The sequence below is a fragment of the Podarcis filfolensis genome, assembly GCF_964270895.1.
Source record: "Podarcis filfolensis genome assembly, chromosome: 3".
Classification (NCBI taxonomy): domain Eukaryota; kingdom Metazoa; phylum Chordata; class Lepidosauria; order Squamata; family Lacertidae; genus Podarcis; species Podarcis filfolensis.
In genome coordinates, this window is record NC_139606.1 from 46,206,668 (window position 1) to 46,229,131 (window position 22,464).

General features: G+C 41.5%; 1 long non-coding RNA gene across 1 annotated transcript; it reads right to left on the reverse strand.

The window, feature by feature from the left end:
* Positions 1–539: 539 nt before the first annotated feature.
* Positions 540–22,144, reverse strand: LOC310759223. Its single transcript, XR_014546271.1, has 3 exons — positions 22,039–22,144; positions 6,955–7,041; positions 540–3,541 (listed from the first exon to the last, which is right to left on the reverse strand). It is a non-coding gene; the product is annotated as an uncharacterized lncRNA (long non-coding RNA).
* Between the last annotated feature and the right edge of the window lie 320 nt (positions 22,145–22,464).

Genomic DNA, 22,464 nt, shown 5'->3' on the forward strand with positions numbered 1-22,464 from the left:
TTCTAATGCTGATTTACACTCACAGGCTAAGTTCACAATGGCTTGATCTAACTCTCGGGTTTAGAAGTTCTATTATATGTTTCTGTGGCTGTTGGAAAGACATGAGGTTGTTAGTTTTGAAAGTCCTGTTAGGTCTCAATAGTTGAAAGCAGAATCTTTCCAAGAGCTGCAAGAAATTCATTTCAGTGTGCATGTTGAGGATACTTGTGTGAAAGCATTAACGTGAAACGGTTCTGGGAATGAAAGTGTGCACATTCTTTAGATATATTATTCCTTGTCATCTCACATAAACGTAGAAAAGGAAGATTACAACAACAGGTTAATAAAAAAAAAAATCAAAATTCAACAAAACAACAACAAAAGCACCAAAAACAAGGCAGCTGCTAATGAAGCAGAGTTGCTATAAAGTTGCACTGACAACAAAGTTACCCTTTTGGTTTCTTTCAGCTTCTCACTTTTCTAATCTTAAATTCAGCTCTCTATATTTTTACAGCAATTTTCTTTCTTCTTTTCCTTTTAAAAAAGAAGAACCTTCATGAAAATCCGTACCCATTTTAATGCAAATTTTTCATGAAAGATACATTTTGCATGTAATTTTGATTAATGTACACATTTTTGCAAGCAATTTTCCCTAATATGGTGCATTTTGTATTTTATTTTCATAATACATGCATGTTTGTGCACGTTCCCTTAATATATGCATTTTGTACACATTGTTTGGAGAGCAGCATGGCAAAATTTAGGGAAATGCAAATTTCAAAGGACGCCTGTGTTTCATTTCACATTGTATCATTTCAGATAGAAGTTTTTCATTTAATGCAAACAAAACAAAATTCTCCCCATCTCTGCATGTCAGCCAACTTGTATATATCTACCTTTTGACTGAGCTCTTGATTTGTATTCTCCTCATGACAAGAAAGTGTCTCTTTGTGTGCTGCGCATTGCCGAGGACAATGAGGCCTAGATATTTGTTGTATCCAGTGAGAGTTAATAGGATATTAATAATACATCTATATGCAGCAAAAACTATGTCTGTCAAATAATCAAACTTGAACTTGCTGTTCTATTCAAAGACAAGACAATTACATCTATTAAAGCCACAATGGAAGTAGCTTCATCTTCACCAAAGTCAAAAGCAGCCTGCAGTGATTAATCTTAGCATTTTACTCCGTGCCAAATGTAGGATGAAAACAATGTCGTTTCGTCAAAGTGAGTGTTCAAAAGTGCACAGAAACAACAGGAGATTGCAAAAGAAGCCAACTCTTCGCTCTTGCATTGAGCGCCTCTGACCAATTGCCTTCAGTAACTTACTAAATAATCTCAATTATGAAGAAGTGTGATTTCCCTACAGCTCTCCATCACTGTTGATGCTTACTCCCTCTAGATTTATAAGTCATTATTAGCATACACATACACACACACATGTATTTTTTAAAAGCACTTTCTGTAAAACTTTGCCTTCCTTATCTATTTTAAGAAAAGCAAATGTACTTTGCAGGCATTACTCATGATAGTAGTAGGTTCATGTGCTCAACACATTTCCAGGGGAATATTTTGCAAATAAAATGAAAGCCCCTTGCGATTTGTCTCTGAACTTATTTATGTTATATGGATAAAAAGCACATTACACAGCTCTCCCTGTGTGGTACTATTTCCTGTTAAGCTTTAGCTGTGTTTATTTTTCATTTTCTTGCTTCAGTTCTCTCTTTCTTATTTGTTGGCTTGTCGTTATTGTTTAAATAAAGATCACACAAGGCCTTGTTTATGCTGGCAGTCACCTTAGCCCATGGGCAGGGAGTCTCTGACCTCAAAGCAGAAGGTCCTCCGTAAAATTGTGTAAGTTTTCAAAGCACCAGCTCATGGGACAATTGCTTATCTTATAAGCTGTGCTCTCTTTTGTGTGTGACAGACCCCAAAAATGGGAAATGGGAAAAGGTGCGACTGTAGTCACTGGAGTGGATCCTGTCACACCACATCTCTCCACTTACCAGCTCAAACCACTAATTTATACCTACACCAAATATGTTTGCAATTTGGCTGCCCGGTCACACCATTTAACAAGAGAGAGTTTAGAGCTCTTCATGGTCCTTCTGAGTTTTCACCATTCTGAATCATTTAGTACAACTTTCCCTTCAAATGTTTTCGACTGCAGCTCATGGCCCAGCATGGGATATCCCCAGCCACAAGCTGAGTAGCAGGGTGGTGTGGCTGCCGCCATGACAAGTAGCCTCTTTTCTCATCTCCCGCTTCTCTTACCATTACTGTCATATGCAATAATACTGCTACATGCCACCCGAATCTCCAGTGAGTGGTGTGAGATTCCAGGGGCTGCAGGCATGCTTTACCCAGGGTCTGTGTTTCCTGAGACACAGTGGAGACTATGGTTTCTTCATGATATAGAATTTATTTATGCCTATATACAACATGGTGGGACGCAGGTGGTGCTGTGGTTTAAACCATTGCGCCGCTTGGACTTGCCAATCGGAAGGTCGGCGGTTCGAGGCCCTGCAACAGGGTGAGCTCCCATTGTTCAGTCCCTGTTGCTTCCAACCTAGCAGTTCGAAAGCACGCAGTGCAAGTAGATAAATAGGTATCGCTTCGGTGGGAAGGTAAACGGCGTGGAAGCGGACAAACGCCGGCTCCCTTGGGCAGTAAAGTGAGATGAGCGCCGCAGTCCCAGAGTTGTTCATGACTAGACTTGACTGTCAGGGGTACCTTTAGCTTTGCCTTTATATACAACATGAGATGGAGAGGTTTCACACATTACACTCCAAGAGGGTCCCTTGATTCTCCTACAAGCTTGGGTCTAAGAACAGAGAAATCACTCATGCTCTCTGACTCCTTGTTACAACCTGCCACACTCAGCCCACACGGTGCTCTTTGCCCACCTCCTTCCTCATTGTCACTGCTAACCCAGTGAAAACTATTTCCCTCTCACCAACATCATCCAAACTGAACTCCTAAACCCTTTTTGTCTCTTCCTACTAACACACAGCTGGAGAAGTGGCTCCACCTCCCATCAGGACATTCTGGCACAGAAGGTCCTGATGGCTCACCTTTTATTAAGTGGTTGCCTCGTGAGGAATCTGGCCTCTGCTATTTCCAGCTTGAATCCCTGCTAGATCTAGAAGTTTAGTGTTTGCAGATCAACTTCTCAAACCTCAGTTAATTTCTAACAATTACTAAAGCCAGAAATTATAGGTGCCTTGCACCTGACACCCAAAACTTATGACAATACATTTCTCACATTGTTCAGTCATGATGATGTGCTTCAAACATCAAACAACTCTGAATAATTTGTTAAAAAGAACATCAAACTTTGCACACAACCAGCTAATATGTATTCTGCTTGCACACAAAACTAAATTGTCCGTCTGGCCCCATAAATGACTAATAATTATTATTTATTTTCCCTTCAAAGTTATTTCACACCAATGAAATCATGCATCAGGAACCATTGGCTTTCCATCTTGGGCATTAACTGTGCAGTTGTTTATTTCTTCATTGGGCACCATCTTTCATTTTTATGTCTCACACAGTCCTGTAAAACAAACATAATGGGTTGGAATGACATCTTGAAATATGCACTCATCATTTCTAAGGTAGAGTGGTCAAGGAAGGGGGGGAGGTCAATGAATAATGTAATAGATGGCATTAGCAAACATTTTCTTAACCTACCATGCTGCTGGACTATATATATGTGGCTCACCATTGCCAAGTCCAATCAACATGCAGGAATGCAAGGTAACACCCTTTATTGTGTACGTTGATCCCATCAAAAGAAATAAAATGTAGATTAGAAAATGGTGTGATGAATGATGGTCTTCTAGAAGAAGAAGAACAATAACAAAATAAAGGAGCTCCCCTTGCACACAGCACAGCATCTTGCATTGCCAGGCTAATCAAAATGCATAGTGCATATTTCAGCAGATTGAAATCAATTGCAACATGAGATAGCCTTTTATTTTATTCATCTTGACATTACTGAGCGATTACTTTACCTTCTGCTGCTCAGCAACTTTCAGGACAGTGCACAACTCAGTGGGCTGACTTAATGGCTATGTGCTGAATCTCTATTTGATTTATTTAGTCCAGTTTGCCATTACAGAGGGCTGCAGCCTCAAAAGGCCTCCTTGAAGATGGAGGATCAGGGTCAAAAACTCACTTGTGGAAGTTATTTCTGTTTTGTGGGAATGAAAATACAAATTTACTAGAATCGAACACTTCTGAGATTAATAGAGGAAGTGACCATACATTCCCGAGGTTGGATTCTGATCTCTGGATCTCTTCCATATATGGAGTGCCACATCATAAGATGTAGTTCAGGAACAGCTTTTCTGAATATGCAATATGCTATTGTATATTGAATATACTATTACATATGAATAGTAATGGCTGACGTACGGTGAGAACTGGTGCTGGTGCTCCTGAGCACATGATATGGTCTTTATTCATTGGCCAAATTTACATTTGTGAAATTGATATATAATGTTGACATCTTGCAGTGTGAGCAAAAGCAATGCTAAATAGGAAGAGAGCTAAGACAGAAGTGTGTGTGTGTTTAGGGGAGGCAGGTTATAATAAGGGGGATGGCATTAAATCTTCATTGATTTTAGCAACAAAATGCATATTGTGCAAAATTGTGCTCGCTTGCAATATAAATTAAGTTTTAAATACAACTGTTCTCATACCAGATCAGCATTTTTTTAAAAAAAAATCATTCAAACTCAATAAAGTGCTGGAACACAAGACAGTTGCATAGTCCTGATCTTAAAGTACAAAACTGTCCTATTCAGAAAGCCAGAAGTAGGCTAGCATGTGCCTCATAAGCCCACCCAAATATTGGTTTGCTTTAAAAAAAAAAAAGGTAGTCAAGGTCACAGGCGTCAATACTGATAAAATTGGTTGTTTGCATGTAATAAGGGGGAAAGGCCATGACTCAAGAGTAGAACATCTGCCTTTCATGCAAAAAGTGTTTTGTTCAACCTCCAGCATCTCCAAGTATGGCTGGGAAAGGCCCATTGTCTGAAACTGCCAGTCAATCTGGGCAGTATTGAACTAGATGGACTTAGGGTGTGACTCAGCATAAGGCAACTTGTTATGTTTCTATATAACCATCTACAGTGGAACCTCGGGTTGCGAACGTGATCCATGCGGGAGGCACGTTCGCAACCCATAGCGTTCACAACCTGCAGCGCCGCGTCTGCGCATGAGTGGGTCATGATTCGTGCTTCTGCACATGTGCAAAGTGCAATTTAGTGTTTCTGCGCATGCACAAGAGCCAAAACCAAGAAGTAACCAGTTCCGGTACTTCCTGGTTCGGTGCGGTGCGCAACCTGAAAACACATAACCTGAAGCATCTGTAACCCAAGTACCACTGTACAGTATACTATAGAGAAAGGGTAGCTCACATGGTATCATCCATATGTTTGGGAGTATAACTCATCATCCTCGGCCAGCATGGCCAAGGATGATGGGAGTTGTACTGAACATCTGGAAAGCACCACTTTGGCTACCCTTGCTAGTCTGTGAGACTAGATAAGATGACGGATGTAAGCTTCTTGCCTTGTCCTTATATGTGTTTCTGTTCAGCTGTAGGCGGCTGCCAGAGACAGGGCTGTGGCTGATAGGTAGTATAGCCTTTAGGGGCTTGAAATATGTCTCAGCACAGTGCTTCTTTTATGTTTAAAATCAGATGCAATTTTTAAAAAACTATTCTGTACATGAACAACTAAAATGTAGCTCTATCTAGCCGAGGGGTGGAAACCAGTCATTTGGTTTGTATTGCATTTCCGACATTCTATTCTTTCATTACCTTTTTCCTTGATGTTTGTTTATTTATGCATAAAACCACCAGAGAAAGTAGATGAAAAGCTAGAACTGCTAGAAGCATAAAAAGTATCCCAGGGCATTGGCTTCCTATGTTTTTACGGGAGAGATATAAAGATACATCACAAGGGGGACAAGAAAGTTCCTCAAGGGCTATAAAAATGTCAAAAAGGATGGTTTGTTAAAATCTCTTCAAGGAGCACTTCTCCTCTTTCATCCAAGAGGGATACACATACACATACCTGCTTTCTAATCATATGCTTAAAAGACTGAAAAGAATGTCTATTAAAAAAAATCTTCTACCTTGATTAAAATGACTTGTGCCCTGAAGAGAAGCTAACTCCTTATCACAACAGCAAATCTTCTCCAGACAAAAGGACACATGACTACAATGTCAGATCAACAGTCACATGCCAGAACTCCCTTTTCTCACTTATATTTTAAAACTTCATCATTATTAGATGCTATCACAGCTACAGTCATGCCAATCCAACAGAGAAGTAGAAACAGGAGCAGGTGGTATAGGTAGTGTTTCAATCACAGAGGCAAAAGAAATATAGGTTTCATAATAGTTTTATGCTTGTGTTAACTGATTTGCTAAATGAGTCTCTTCTTTCCTCCAGCCTGCTTTGGCCATCCGATGCTGGGATGGACAGGTGGAGTCCTGTTTTCACATACCTATTAAGGTAAAGGTAAAGGACCCCTCCACAGTTAAGTCCAGTCAAAGGTGACTATGGGTTGTGGCACTTATAGCACTTTCAGGGTGAGAGAGCTGGTGTTTATTCACAGACAGCTTTCCGGGTCATGTGGCCAGCTTGACTAAACTGCTTCTGGCACAATGAGACAATGTGATGGAAACCAGACTGCAGAGAAATGGCATTTACCTTCCTGCCGCAGGGGTACCTATTTATCTACTTGTGCTGGCGTGCTTTCAAACTGCTAGGTTGGTAGGAGCTGGGACAGAGCAACTGGAGCTCACCCTATCGTGGGGATTCGAACCGCCAATCTTCCAATCAGCAAGCCCAAGAGGCTCAGTAGTTTAGACCACAGCACCACCCACGTCCTATTATTACACACCACCACAGTCTCCAAAAAGTGTGTGACTCCAGAGGTTCCATCACTTACCCAGGTTTGGTTTCCTTAGAATGAAGGCCAGTGGAGAGTGTGGTGGTGTTAGGATATGCGGTTTTATTTACATTCTCATTTCAGCTCCTGGGGGAAGAAAAATATGTTTTTGACAGGAATTAGTGCATGCTGTCTTCAGAAAACTGAATTGTCCTTCTAAACCCTGCACCCTCCAGATGTTTTATACTATAATTTTCATAAGCTCTAGCCAGCACAGGCCACATAATGGTCCAAAAGGACACTAGTATCCAGGCGAAGCTTGACAAGCCAAGTCATTTGGCAACCCTACTTAAGTGTCCCTGTTTCTTTTGCAAAATGTTGGAGAGTATGGTTTGATTTAAGGCAATTTCATATGTAGTGCATAAACATATGTTTTAAAAAATGCTACTATCCCCCCACACCCATTAATAATTATTATTTTTAGGAACTGGGAACCTAACAGCCCAATTTTGTTTTGTGTGTATGTTTAATTTTGATTAAGTAGTATTGTCTTTCTTTTTCCTCGTATGTTATTGAAATGATTGCCCTTTCTTAGATAATTGTTTCTTTAAAAACCATTGTTTATTCCATAGTACTCCAACTAGAGAAGTAGCCACAGATACAAATAGTTTGCCATGAGCTTGACGTTCTTCTGCATTCACTTTTTAAATAACCACCCTGTACCTATGGCTCATATAGCAAAAGACCTGACCTTGGGCTAGTAAGGAATGAGCTGGTAGTTGGTAGTGTCTTGCTTTTCTAAAGACCTTTACAATGAGAGAAAGAAATCCAACTGGTGCTTTGAAAGTTCATGAACATTTCGTTTTACATAGGCTTCATTTATCCTACAAAATTGACTCAAGTTCCCCCTGCTGGCTTCACCATTGTCATTAAGTTGTCAAAGCTTTCCTGACATAATCTAAAAATGCCAGGACACAATTAAAGACATTTGATGTATCAGTGGGATGCAAGTGCCTGTGAAGAGCATGTTGATATTTTTCAGTTTTGCACATTTAAAAAGTTCTTTAAATGACAAGCAAAGTAGCAACAACAACAAAGTAGAAAATATGCCTGTGCAAAATGGACTTCTTTGAACCACAGAGCACAATCCATTAAGTTCCACTAAAATACAATATTTAGGCTGAAATTCTATACACACTTACCTAGGATCAACTGCTATTGAATCCAATAGCAGTTACTTCGGAGCAGAAACATATAGGATTGCACTGATGAGTTCCATTTAAATATAGTACCACCAAAAAATCCATACTTACAAAAATAAAGGGTATGGTTGATTGAGTGTATAATGCAATATGACTCAGAGCATCTCTGTCATTTGATAGTATAAAATCTGAGATGGAATATATTTTGCTGTATCAGAAACCACATGCCAACATGGGGCCCATATACATGGTTCTCTGAGTGAGTTCCACATCTAACAATGGGAGTTCTGGATCAGAAGCAAACCTCCACAGTCAAATGGACCTAGTCCCCACTTACAAACAGGTTGCTTGGCAATGCTGGACCAGTGCTGACTGTGATCTGATTAGCAGTTATCTATGAACACATATAAGGGACGCAGGTGGCGCTGTGGGTTAAATCACAGAGCCTAGGACTTGCCGATCAGAAGGTTGGCAGTTTGAATCCCCACAATGGGGTGAGCTCCCGTTGCTCGGTCCCTGCTCCTGCCAACCTAGCAGTTTGAAAGCATGTCAAAGTGCAAGTAGATAAATAGGTACCGCTCCGGCGGGAAGGTAAACAGCGTTTCCGTGCGCTGCTCTGGTTCACCAGAAGCGGCTTAGTCATGCTGGCCACATGACCCGGAAGCTGTACGCCGGCTCCCTCGGCCAATAAAGCGAGATGAGCGCCACAACACCAGAGTCAGTCATGACTGGACCTAATGGTCAGGGGTCCCTTTACCTTTATGAACACATATGCACATTCAATAGCACAGTCCACCCTTGTGTGCACTTTCTTCTTAGATCAATCAAATGCAGTAAAAACAAAACCAATTACAGTAGCTCCTCCAATGCAAATAGAAAACCGTTTTGGCTTTGCTGTTATTTTGGCAATACTGCAAGTACGTGGAAAAATTAGAGGGGGGGGACACCCTGAAAGGGCACATCCAGAGGGCACATGAACAGCACATGGTCTGCACCAAGTTGCAGAAATCTGAACACACATCCTAGTTCAGATATTGTTTCTGTCTGAGGCAAACGATAATCAACTCAGCCACTAATCTATGATGGATGTAATAATACTGACCTTACAAGGCAATTGTGCAGGATTACTGAGATAATGCATGAGAAGCCTTTTGGAAACTCAGAAGCCACTATACAAATGTTATGTATTAGTGTGTTTTTATTACTCCTGCTATTAGGCACAGAATGAAGTCTCAAGTCACACTCTAGTAATTCTCTCTGTTACTTACATGACAATATCTTCCAACTAGAATAGCTGGACCAATTTGGCAAATGTTAGAGCTTTTACGACTGAAATAGATAACTTGTTGGATTTTAAAGCTGTATGGCATTTGGCAACTGATAAGAAAAGCTATGTGCATTCCGCATCATACATCACTGGGAATCAGATGAACAGAAATCAAATTAACAGAATTGTGCATTTAAAATTTCTCCAGAAAATGCAAGTTAGGAGAATTTGCATTAAATTCTTCCTAGCTTTGTTTCAGATTTGGAATAAACAAAATAGGTATGAGATAGGTGTCAGGAAAATTCATGCCCCAATGGGGAGAGAACAATATCTGTATATTTCACCAAATGTTTAAGAAATTGATATGTCCTTTCCTTTTTCCTAGACTAATACACCTTTTGTTAGATTTTGCCACTTCTTATAATTTTTTTTTTTACTAGCTTTGTTCATATGTCTTCAACAGGAGCCCAATCTGACACAGAGACATTTAGCAACTGATTTCCCCCCCTAGCATTGAAATAAGTGATGGGGAAAGCTGTTAATGTCTCACTAACTTTCTGTGGGTGGAATTCAATGTTGCGCTATTACGAATGTCCCATCTGCACTAGCATTTCAGCTTGCTAGACAAAACAATCCTCCAGCACTATTCTGCAGGTTCTCCTGACACATATATACAATTTCAGTGCGTAAGAGAAGTGGGAAAACTTCTCTGCACAAGAGGTCCTTGAGCAGGGCTTCTGCTGGTGGGGATCTTTAGGTGAATCCTGCCCTGTACATTAGATTGCTGTTTAAAAGCACGAGAGCAGCATCCCTAAAGAAATATGGCAACCCTTTGCTATTATATGAAAGAGCAAAATATGGCTCAATCTTGTCTCCCCATTTCTTCCGAGCATTTATTGTCACATATCCACATATTGCCATGCGTACAACACTGGACGCTTTTTGTTCTGAGCTGTGCACATCATCATGCCATTTGTATAAATGTGTAATGATCCCTCATGAAATAGGACTGAACATGATTATTTGTGAAGTATCACATCCCAGGGAGCTGTTAGTGTGTTGATGATTGCTTTTCCTTTAGAAATGTGCATTTCATGCCACTTAATATGATGGATAACAGCGAAGGTCATACACTGTCAGGAGGAGATATAAATTCTGAGGTCCTATTTAAAATTAATAAATGGTTTATGTCTCAAAAGGTGAGCAGTCAATGAGTAGCTATTACACCTCAGAGAGTTAACACATCTTACTTCCCATTCTAGGCTGTACTGTCTAGGAGGATACATTTCTGAGAGTGAGGCTTGTCTATCCATCTTTGAACAAAACATATATTTCCCCCTCTGTTTACCAGAATTTACCCCTCTCTGTATTTATTTAAATCATCCTATTAGTCATGCTTTTGATCACTACATGTAAAACATGAACTGCCAGTGCCTTTAAGGACCTTGGTCAAATTAAGAGGCAGCTTGGTCAGCAGAAGGGTGGGAGAAGAGAATGCTAAGAAGAGATTATATTTTTCTGCCATGCCAGCAACCAGTAAGCTTACAAATCACAGGAAAGTCTAGTCCATCCTTTCTCAGCTTTGGGTCCCTAGATGTTGTTGGACTACAACTCCCATCATTCCTAGCCAGCACGGCCAGTGGTCAGGGATGATGGGAGTTGTAGTTCAAGAACATCTGGGAACCCAAGGTTGAGAAAAGCCGGTCTAGTCTCTAGTTGGGGGTGAGGAATCCTTTGTGGTCAGGGAGCGCATTCCTTTGTCGGCATCCTCTCAGGGGCCACATACCAGTAATGGGGAGGGCCAGAGGCCAAAACATAAGTAGAGCAACTGATAAAATTATTATCTTTGTACAGCCCCACAAAAGTCAATTTTAATGGCATTGGTTTGTTTGCATGTTTGTAACATTATTTATATGTCACCTTGATGTCCTAATAAACTTCATTCGTCTCAGACTCTTCCTTGTTATCCCTATCTGAACTCAAGCCAGGATCTTCCTTTGCGGCCCCAGCTTGAATTTTCAGTCACCTGAGATTATATGATGCCAGGTGATTGACAGGGGCACAGGCCCGCCCACCTATCCAAGTAGCCCTTCTGGATCCAGCCAACCTGCTGGATCCAGTTTCCTAGTCATGTTATAAAGAATGATAATGCTGATTGTCACGTCCAAAGAAAATGCAAGCTTTGTACCATAGGCAAAAGCTATAACCTTGCAAATGAACAGTCAGTTTACAGGTGATTCTAGTTAGGGTCAAACTATTTGGGATATCAGTCACATGGTTTGTCCTTCAGCACAGAAGTCTTTCAGATGCAGTAAGGACAGGAGGCCCCATCTAGATTGGGAGTCTGGCATGGAGTAGGAGGATTTGAGCACTTTGCCCTTCATTATGGTCCCAATCTGGTGGGGTGGGGACTCACTAGCATTTTAAGAAAATTTGAGCTTTTCCCCATGCAAATGGCAGGTGGGGGGCAACCTATGTTGGGGGATAAAGGGCTGGAGTCTCCTATCCCTCCCCTTCCCCCAAAAAAGTCCAGATCCACAATGTCCCCCTCTGTTGGCTTTTTCTAAAAGAAAAACCATGCACTCAATGACAAACCATGTGATTAATGTCACATATGTAGTTAGAAACCTAGAAGGTTAAAAACAAAAAAAGGACAGTCAATGGCTAATTAATGACAGAGGCATTTGTCCAACACAACACGACTTAGCCACAGCACTGGAAGCAGTAAAAATAGTGTCTCATTAGTCTTTTAAACATTTATTCCTGATTCTACATGAAATTGATACTTAATCACTTTCCCAGTGTACAGCAGGCATTTATTGCACAGGGAAAACATGGAGAATGGAAAGTTTATGAAATCTCAGTCAATCTCTGCTCTGTTTGAAAAATGATTCATTATAATGGGCCACTAGCGGCAGAGTGCCTCTGAACGGAAGCCTGTAATTAACTTTGCTTCATGTTTTATTGATAGCATTTGCTGTTTTCTGGGACCTGAGCATACCTTTCTGTGGAATGTAGTATCCTCCAGTTATAGATGGCACTCTAAGCATATTTTCTGCTAAACTCATTGGACTTCTGCAGGAGCAGGCAGCTAAGAGCAAGACCACTGTAAGACTACTGACCATGTTGGCTAGTGATGACGTGTGTGTTGGAGGACCACATGCTCTCCAGTCTTACCCTAAAGTGGTCAATGTATACAGACAGCTATAGATGCGGTGTGAAACATTTCCCTATAATTTATTGAATTATGAAAGGTGAGGTACAATAAAAGGGTGTATCCAGCTATGTCATACCTGGAGGGAGTAGACCCATTAAAGTCAATAGACAAGTAGCTAACTTCACTGATTTCAATGAGTATACTCTCTGAGTACTGTATGGTTTCGTTTAGTCACTCTAGCCTAGGAATGGGATCCTGTAGCCCTCCAGTTCTCCAATCTGACTTTAACAGATTGGAGAACTGGGTCAAAACTAACAAAATGAATTTCATTAGGGACAAATGCAAAGTTCTACACTGAGGCAAGAATGCCTTGACAGAAGGACATGTGAAATGGATCTATGAGTCTTAGTAGACCACAAGCTTAACACAAATCAACAGTGTGAAATAGCAGCACAAAAAAACCCTAATGCAATTCTAGGCTGCATCAACAGTCCAGATCAAGGGAAGTAATAGGGCTGCTCTAGCCTGCCTTGGTCAGAACCAGTTCTGTATCCAGTTTTGTACACAATGAATTCCAATTACAAGAAAAGAGCTTCCAAAAAACATTAGGAAGAACTTTCTGACAGAAAGAGTTGTTTGACAGTGGAATAGATTATCTCAGAAGGTGGTGGACTCTCCTTCATTGGAGGTTTTTAAGTAGAGGTTGGGCAACCATCTGTCAGGGATTCTTTAGCTGTGATTCTTGCAGCAGGGGATTAGACTAGATGACCCTTTGAATCCCTTCCAACTCTACAATTCTATGATTCTGTGTGGTTGGACTGCAACTTCGATCATCTCTAACCACTGACCATGCCAGATGGTGGGCCTTGGCCACAGAATATCAGTGGGCCCTTTGGCTCTCCCCTTTCCTCCTCAAAGCACACCCATCTCTCTTTCCCCCAGCAATTATCACCAATTACCGGTAGCTGATATAAAAGGGGTGCATGAGAATCTTCCATTCAGCAAACAAATAATAATAATAAAATACACTGGGCACACTCAAACCCTTGGGGACACCCAGAGTATATCTTTGGATCCAAGTCCTAATATTCAAATCTCCTGTGCCACTTTCGACATCAAGCCTCTACTATCCGGCTGTCTGACAATCCATCTACAAACCTCCTGTGACCAAGCAGCCATTTGGTGATTAATGGACCAGCAATTATATATAGTCTGAATAACATGTCACAGTGTTAAATGCGCACAACAAAGTAGCTAGAGATTATTGCTGACTCTCCTGAACTGTAATAATTTCTCAGGAGAGCAAGCCTGCTAGAGAACCTAGCCTAGAAACTTGGAGGGTGGCTGACAGTTGAGAGGGGAAGAAGAATTAGACTATTGGAAGAAGTTAAGAGGTTGTAATTGACTGTGGAGAAAGGATAATAGCATTTGTGTGCATCAATATGTGTATGCGCTTTCCTTCAGAAGAGGAAAATGAAGAAATCCTATTTCATCAAAAGTCATGGGGTTGTTTCTAGGCAGCAACTTACCTTGGTAAAAAGCAAAGAATGAGCTGGCTTTCTTGCATTATGCAACCGCAATCCTGCTGTCAGCTCTACTAATATCTCTGACTTAGGTTCTTTTTGTATATAGAACTGCTTTGAATGAGAGGAGCTCATTGCGTGAGCCAGGCACCCCCAGCACCCAGGACCAATCTCAATTATTACACAGGAGACGTTGCATGGGTCAAATCAGGCCACAACTTTATTGATTACAGATGAAGGGTTTGGCAAGGCATTGGGAAATCGTTTGACAATCAGCCTGCCTGTTGAGGTATGTCATTTGGGGGTTAATCCAAGCCAAAGGGAACACACATCAAGTAGGTACTCCTTGCACGGTTGCTACCTTGAGGAGTGCTGCAGTCCACTTCCTGGGTCTGTGTGAAGCCAGAGAGGGTTCATGCCAGCCCAGAAAACCCCCTTGTCTCTAGCGCACCCGTCGGATCCTGGGCTGGTGCCGGCACCATCCTGCAAAGATGCCTGACTAGAAGGTAAGCATCATTCCACTAAGGTGAATGAGACACTGCCCCACCAACATCACTCTAACCTCCACCACCACTCACCACCGCCACTCACCTGCCTGCCTTTTTACTGACAACTAGTCCAGGGGAAGCGAGTGGTGCTGTGGTCTAAACCACTGAGCCTAGGGCTTGCCAATCAGAAGGTCGGAGGTTCGAATGCCTGCGATGGGGTGAGCTCCCATTGTTCAGTCCCAGGTCCTGCCAACCTAGCAGTTCGAAAGCACTTCAAAGTAAAAGTAGATAAATAGGTGGGAAGGTAAACGGTGTTTCTGTGTGCAGCTCTGGTTTCTCCAGAAGCGGCTTAGTCATGCTGGCCACATGATCCAGAAAAGTTGTCTGCGGACAAACGTCAGCTCCCTCGGCCAGTAAAAGCGAGATGAGTGCACAACCCTAGAGTTGTTCGCAACTGGACTTAACTGTCAAGCGTCCTTTACCTTTACCTTTTTAGTCCAGTGGGTGGCACTGTTTGTGAACGTCTTCCTCCTTAGTCCCAAAGAACTCAGTAGGGAGGACTATGGGCACAAAACTAGAATCAGTTGGCTCTGCCTGCCATTGGCTCTGGCTCCATCTACTGTTGGCCTCTGTGCCTTTGGTCCCACCAACAAGCACCAGCCACTACCGCTGTTAGTGCTGCACTTCACTGATGTCATTATCCAGGCTTTCCCACATGAAATACATCCTAAAGCAGCGCTTTCAAACTAGCAAACACTTTCCACATCCATTTGCCTTCTAAGGAATCTTTAGCATCTTCCTGGACAGGATTCTGGGTGTACAGCCACTTTGTACCTAATCAAGATATTCCTGTTGCTCCCTTTGAACAGGGACTGTGCCCTGGAACACACGCAAAACTTTGCAGTGGCTTTGTAAATAAGCAAGCTATACCTCAGGGATGCTTGTCTAGTATTACTGATGTTCTCATTGAGGAACCTCTAAGTTCCCCCAGAGCACAGTTTGAAAACTATTATTTTACCGAATTCCAATTTCTATGGAAGTTTTATTCTACACATTAAACAGGATGTGCTGGACAGGACACATTTACCAGTTAGAGACAAAAGGGATTTGGTAATAGGCCAGTATTTTCCCTCTTCAATTAGGAGACAAAGTATGTTGATGATGGCATTAGAGGGAATTTTTAAGAAGACCTTGAATCTCAAAAAAAGGTAAGTAAACATATACAAAGAAATGCCTAACTCAGCTCCATGAGCTGTGAGGGTTTTGAGGGTATTCTGCCAACTGGAACGATGCTTAGAAAAGATTAAGTTTCTAATTAAAATTCATTCACTGTGTCATAGATGGTGGGTGGGTGGGTGTGGGGGGTGTAGGGTGGTGTATCTAGTGGGCACAGACTAGGGGTTCCACAATGTACTTCATGTTTAGACTGCCCTGTTTTATTTCCTGCAGAAGGACAGAAGCCACACACTGCTAGGCTCACCTTGAACTGCAATCATTAAATGAAAGAACAAGTCCTTCTCAACATATTTGCTGTTGTGATCTGTATATGCAAATGACCATCATGGACTGTTGTGTCCCCTCTCTGTGGTTCCTTGGCCTTTCAAACCACACAGCGTCACAACAGAGACCGGCAAGGCAGAAGGAAATACCAACAATGCCAAACGCCACCAGCTGCTTCAATCAACATGTCCACTCTTTAAATAAGTTTAAAAGTTCACCCTCAAGCAAAGTCACTGCCGCTTTAATTCTTCCCTTCTCTCTCCCCAGATATTCATTTATACTGTTTGCATCAATGCGCTTGGCAATTTATATTCTGTATCCCTAGTACTCTTTGCATGAAATATCTCTGTTGGAATTCCTGTTTACTCCTCATTTCAGTTGTTACTACTGCTTTTTGAAACAGCAGGCGCCAGTTAATTAAAATAAATTTAAATACAGATACATTTAGTAATGGAAAATGTTAGCAAATTGAGGCAATTTTTTTTAGCAGCAAGATTCTAAAGTCTTATTAATAAAGTTGAACAAATAATCCCCCCATCTCTACTCCCCTCCCCAAATCTTAGGTTTAGGTAATTACAAAGGAGCAGGAGGAGGAGGAGGAGGAAAGGGGGGGAGGAATCAAGGACCTGTTATTACTACTGCATAATGCCAGGTCATAATGTGCTGGGTAGGGGTTAATGCAGGAAAATTGGACATGGTGAATTAACACAAAATAAATGATTGTATGGCTATGTAATTACATTCCAACCACTATGCTAATTCTAATTTATATCAATTCAATAATTAAAGAAAACAAGCCCTTGCTTGGGTTTCCTATTCATAATGCTGCAAGGAGTCGATGATTCCATGCCTGCTAGAATGCTGGGTCATAAATTGTACAATGACATAATTCTTAATATGTCAAAGACGTTTCTCAGTATGGGTGCCAGATTTGAAAGAAGCACACTGTTAATCAAATCGGGTCAAATGTAAATAAGATAGAGCCAACAAGAGCATAACAAATTCAATTCTGCTTTGGCCGGAGAATTAAATTAAATACATATTTAGCTAGTGAATAATACTGACCTTACTGCACTAGTTTTAAAATGCAATCTTTGATGTAGTGATCAACAACCATGTATCAAATTTCCTGGTACTTGTGGATCAGTTGTAAGCAGCAACAGTGTCTCCCTGGCCCCGAAGTACATCTTTTAGCTATGAGTAGAAGGGCTTGCTTAAATGAAGCATACTCAAGGACTGTGGGGCTCTCTGCCTTGCAAGTACAGTTATTACTACCTGATTCCCACCATATATCCAGTTTCCAATGTTGGTGCTATAACAACAATAATTCATTTGATTGTTCATGTGTCCTTCAGCATCAGGCCTGATGTGGTGATCAAGTTTAAGCAGAGCAAGAGCACTGTACATGTGGCTTTTTCAAGTGCAGAGATGAAGGAAGAGGGTTGAGCAGGAGCAGAACTAACAAGAGTAAATTTTCCCTAAACCTAATGCCTTATTTTTATGTCTTGAAGCACTAGCTTAGTGCCTGCCAAGAAATTGAGTCAGTGGTTTCTTCTGTCTCTGTTTAGGGCAAAGGAAGGAAGGTGGGGAAAGCTGTCTCCTCTTGCCCTGTTGCACAAGCCTTGTGGCCAAAAGCAGAGACCTGAAACTGGGGGGGGGGGGATAGTGGGCACAAGATTTAGGACATAATATACAAATGGAAGACTGGGAAAAATTATGGAAAGTGAATGTAAAATTTTCTGACTGCATATTACTAAAAGAGAATTACTGGTATATGAAAATGATATATTGATGGTACCAGCAAAAATGGCAAACATGTATAGAACAGGCTCCAATAAGTGTTGGAAGTGTGAAGGGTAAAAAAAGGCACGATTTTTCATTTGTGGTGGAATTGTAAAATAATTAAAAATTATTGGGAAATGATTTATAACGAAATGAAAAAAATGTTTAAGATAACCTTTGTTAAAAGACCAGAAACTTTTTTACTAGATATTTCAGGTCAAGAACTGCCAAAAGAAAAGAAGAAACTTTTTATGTATGCTACAACCGCAGCTAGGATATCGCTAGCCCAAAGATGAGAAAGTGCCGAAATACCAACTAAAGAAGAATGGCAAGAAAAACTGATGGAATACGCTGAAATGGCGAAGCTAACTGAAAGACTCAGAGACAAGGACAATAGAGATTTTTAAAAAGACTGGGAGCCGTTTATGTTATATCTACAGAAACAATCTAAAAACATGGACTCACTAGCAGGATTTGAGTAAACACTTACAATTATCAAAACAAATACTGTACAGAAATTACAAAGATGATGTTAGGATGACAAGAGCAAAACAACACTGAATTTAAAGAACTTTACATTAAGAGATAACAAAACAACCAGGAAAAGTTGATATGTAAATAACCAGAGGAGGAAGTTGAGGGAAATCCTTGGGGGAAGGGGGAAATTGGGGAATTGTCTTTCTTTTGTTATTTGATATGATGTTATTATGTTAAAATGTAAAACTCAATAAAAAGCATTTTTTAAACAAAAGAAACTGGGGGGGATAAAGCCTTGGGTATCAGCTAAAACACATAAAAGCATAAACATAAGTTATGTGGGAGATAATATGAGTTTTAGAAGACATCTGAAGGCAGCCCTGTTTAGGGAAACTTTTAATGTTTGACGGACTATTTTATTTCAATATTTTGTTGAAAGCCACCCAGAGTGGCTGGGGAAACCCAGCCAGATGGGCGGGGTATAAATAATAAATTATTATTATTATTCAAATCCAACAATGCATATTTTTGCTAGCTGGTAAGTTTAGGGGCTAACAGCCACAGAGCTATATTGCTGCAGCAACTCTCCAGTGTTTCAGTGGTATATTGCTGATAGGCAGAGACACAGACCACTGAAGTACATCACACAGGCCTCTGTGTGATGTCATTTTGCCTCCTCTCCAGAGTGGGAAGGAGCTCAGTTGGTAGAGCATGAGACTCTTAATCTCAGAGTCATGGGTTTGAGTCCCACTTTGGGCAGAAGACTCCTGCATTGCAGGGGGTTATATTAGATGACCCTTGTGGCCCTTCCAACTCTATGATTCTATGATAGTGATTTCCTGTTCCTTTCCCCCTCTCTCTTTCTTCAACCAGCTAATGCAGGGCAATGTATGTCCACTTCCTCCAGCTCAGGCACATGCCAGAGGCTGCTTTTACTGTAAATATTACAGTATTTTACCTGCATAGTTTTTAGTGTTGCTGTAGCTGAGAACCAATGCAAGGCTATAAGTAAGTAAATCATATTTTAAGCTCTTTTGTCTGATTCTTTGTTAATCAGCAGTATGAAAGCGGAAGTCAGTTTGTTTTGCAGCTGGACTTAATTCAAATCATTTTGCTTCTAATGGTAGGACTTTGCTCTGTTCAACCCACACATGTGGTCACCTGGAGGGAGAAATGTCAATTAAGATATCCTCTCCTATCTATTAAAACCATCCCACAAGATGAGCCTGCTGGTTCAGGCCCATCTAGTCCAGCATCCTGTTCTCACAGTGGCCAACCAGATGCCTGTGGGAAGCCTCCAAGCAGGATATGAGCACAGTATAACTATGCACTGTGTTAAAAAACAACAACCCCAAAACCCTTTATTTTATCTGTCCCAAATTTTCCAACATTCATCTCCATTGGATGTGCATCAGTTCTAGTGATATGAGACAGGTAAGACAACTTTTCTATGTCTGTGTGGGTCTGTGCTCAGCAGGCCGGGTCGTCCTCTTATATACCTGCTGGGATTGACAAGGCATCTGAACCTCACCTGAATCTCAAAGCTCTCCTATAGCTGCCTCTAATTAGTTATCATTTAACTCTTGGGGAAAATAATTAGCATCACGTGTCATGTGCTTGAAGAACCAATCATGAACTTGAAGAACCAATTAACCAACTAGAAGGATTACTCTTAATAGCACCAGTTTTTCTATAACTTGATATTGCTGGATAGTTTTGATGAACTGCAAAAGGATTCTTAGTTTGCTTTCTGTTGCCACCCTGGAACTTTTCTTTATTAGTGCCACTTTGAGGTTGGGTGCAGACCTGGCCAGGACATAGGCATCCTGATTGTGACAAAGGTGACCTGTGTGTGTGCTTGCTTGCTTGCTTGATTAACAGCTGTTGGGAACTTCAAGGCCCCTGCTCTCCCTTCTTATGGTCTTTGTACTGGACCTGGAGACTCCAATAGACAGCATTCCATGTCAAGAAGGAGGGCAAGTGGGCACCCTATCAAATGACAGGGCAGGAGCTACATGGAGCAGGGCCTTTTCACTGGTGGTGCCCATTGTATGCCTCGCTCTTCCCAGACCTGCTCTCTTTTGGCCTGTATTTTGGAGCTTTATAATTTAGAAAGACTTTGGAAGAACTGGTTGACAAGTCTTATCAGTCGCTGATGTATGAGTGGATTTTATTTGCTGCTATTCTGTGCTTCTGGTGCACCAGGGTTTACACCAGTGTAATAGAGTTGGCCTGGGTGCCAGAAGGGATACAATTTATGAGCTTTCTCCATTATCTGCACAGCAGGGGGCGTTCAGTCAACAGTGCAAAGGGTGAGCTGAAGCGTTCCCTGCTGGTTGCCTGCTTTCAGCAATAGGGGTCGCTATTTGGTAGTACCCAGTTGGTTAGCTGTCAGATTCTAGAGTTCCCTATTGGTGGCTCTTAGGTAATTCACAAAATACAGAGTCCATTAATAAAACACAGTGTTCATTCATAAAGCAGTAAAAAAAATCTCCATTGCTACATATTGGGTGTTTATTTCAGCAGTTGAACTTACAAGTTTATGGCCATGCTGTAGTGTAGTGCTTATGCGACTGTGAATAAAAGGTGGCTGGCTCATCATCCTGGGGTTTTGGGGGGAAGAGGTGACAAAACTGATTTCCAATAAGTGCCCTCCTTTTATTTCCATAGCAACTCCTTGAGTCTGTACTCTGAATGGTGACACCAGGGACCTAGAAGGTGTAGGGCTTGTCAGTCCAACCCCTGCACAGTCTCATCAGGGCTTACCTTAAGGCAATTGGAGCAATTCGGACAAATTGTGCCCCACGGGCCACTCCTAAGGGGGCCCCTGCACCAGGGCAATCTAGATGGATTTTATTTATATCTATAAGATTTTGCAGACTTTGGCTGTGAACTGGGGCCCTACCCCCCAAAAAAAAAATTCAAGTTGCACCCCACTCCTTCAAATTGGGCCCCACTGGCTAGCCATGAGTCTCATAGTTGCTGGGCCTGAGTTGCCCTGCCCTTGCATGAAGTCTTGGGTTTGCAATTTTGGGAGAGGGGAGACCGCCTGCTGGGGAGCAGGAGGGCTGGTGAGGCCCCCTAGGCTTAGAGGCCCTAGGCTTCAGCCTACTTAGCCTATACATAAATCTGGCACTGGTTGTGGCTATCCAATCGCTCCCACCCACACAAACAGTGAGGTCAGTCCTGATGATCTCACCGCAACATGTGCCCTCTGCGAGGAGGACTCGATTTTCCAACTCCACAGTATTCTTTTTGATGTGAGGTCCCCTCAAGTCTTGATACTCCAGTATCTAAAAGCTTTAGACCAATTATCAACTATCTAAGCAACACATCTACTACTATTTATGCATTTTGTTGTTGTGGCAGAAGCTATTAAAAGAATGGTTTTTCATGCACACGTGACACTGATTTTACACACACACACACACACACACACACACACACACACAAATAATCATTCATTTGACCTACTATTAATGTCTGGGGTATTAAGAGGCAAATTGAGAGTCAGGGAAAAAATCCGTATTCATCACAGATATTTAAGGGTTATATAAATAAGTCACAGGTTGCATACCTGCTGACAATTTTGAATTATTGCCTTAAATCTCTTGGGTCAAAAATAGAGGTAATAGCAGTTCCCCACTGCAGGTACTAAAGAATCCTGCCAAATTACTATCAAATGGTGTTAAATATATAGAAGCGAGCCATAAGCATTGGGGGAAATAAGTATATAATTAGCACTCACCCTTTGATTTCTATGTGAGCGTACTAAAGCAGCAGTGAAATCTCCTGCCAATATGAAAATCACTTCAGCTCTGGTGATTAAGGGTCATAGCTCTCAGTCCTCCAGCACTAAGAAAATTCAGGCTGAGCCACAGTTGTCACATGGAGGCCACTTAAATGAGGAAAAATAACTCACAAGTAATGGGCAGCATTAGCGTATCTGTTATTTGTGACTTATGACTATAGCAGTATGAGCTCATAGCTTGGCCTGTAATGTGAAACACATTATCCAGATTGTGGGCTGACTAGACAGAGAGCAGACATGGTCAGCTATGTAACTGTTACACACTAACAGATCCCAGGATCGGCAGTGAACGGAGGAATGGGTGGGAAAATTGAATTACAGTAGCATCTCAGCAGTGCCTTCCTGTCCTCATTATCTGTCTCC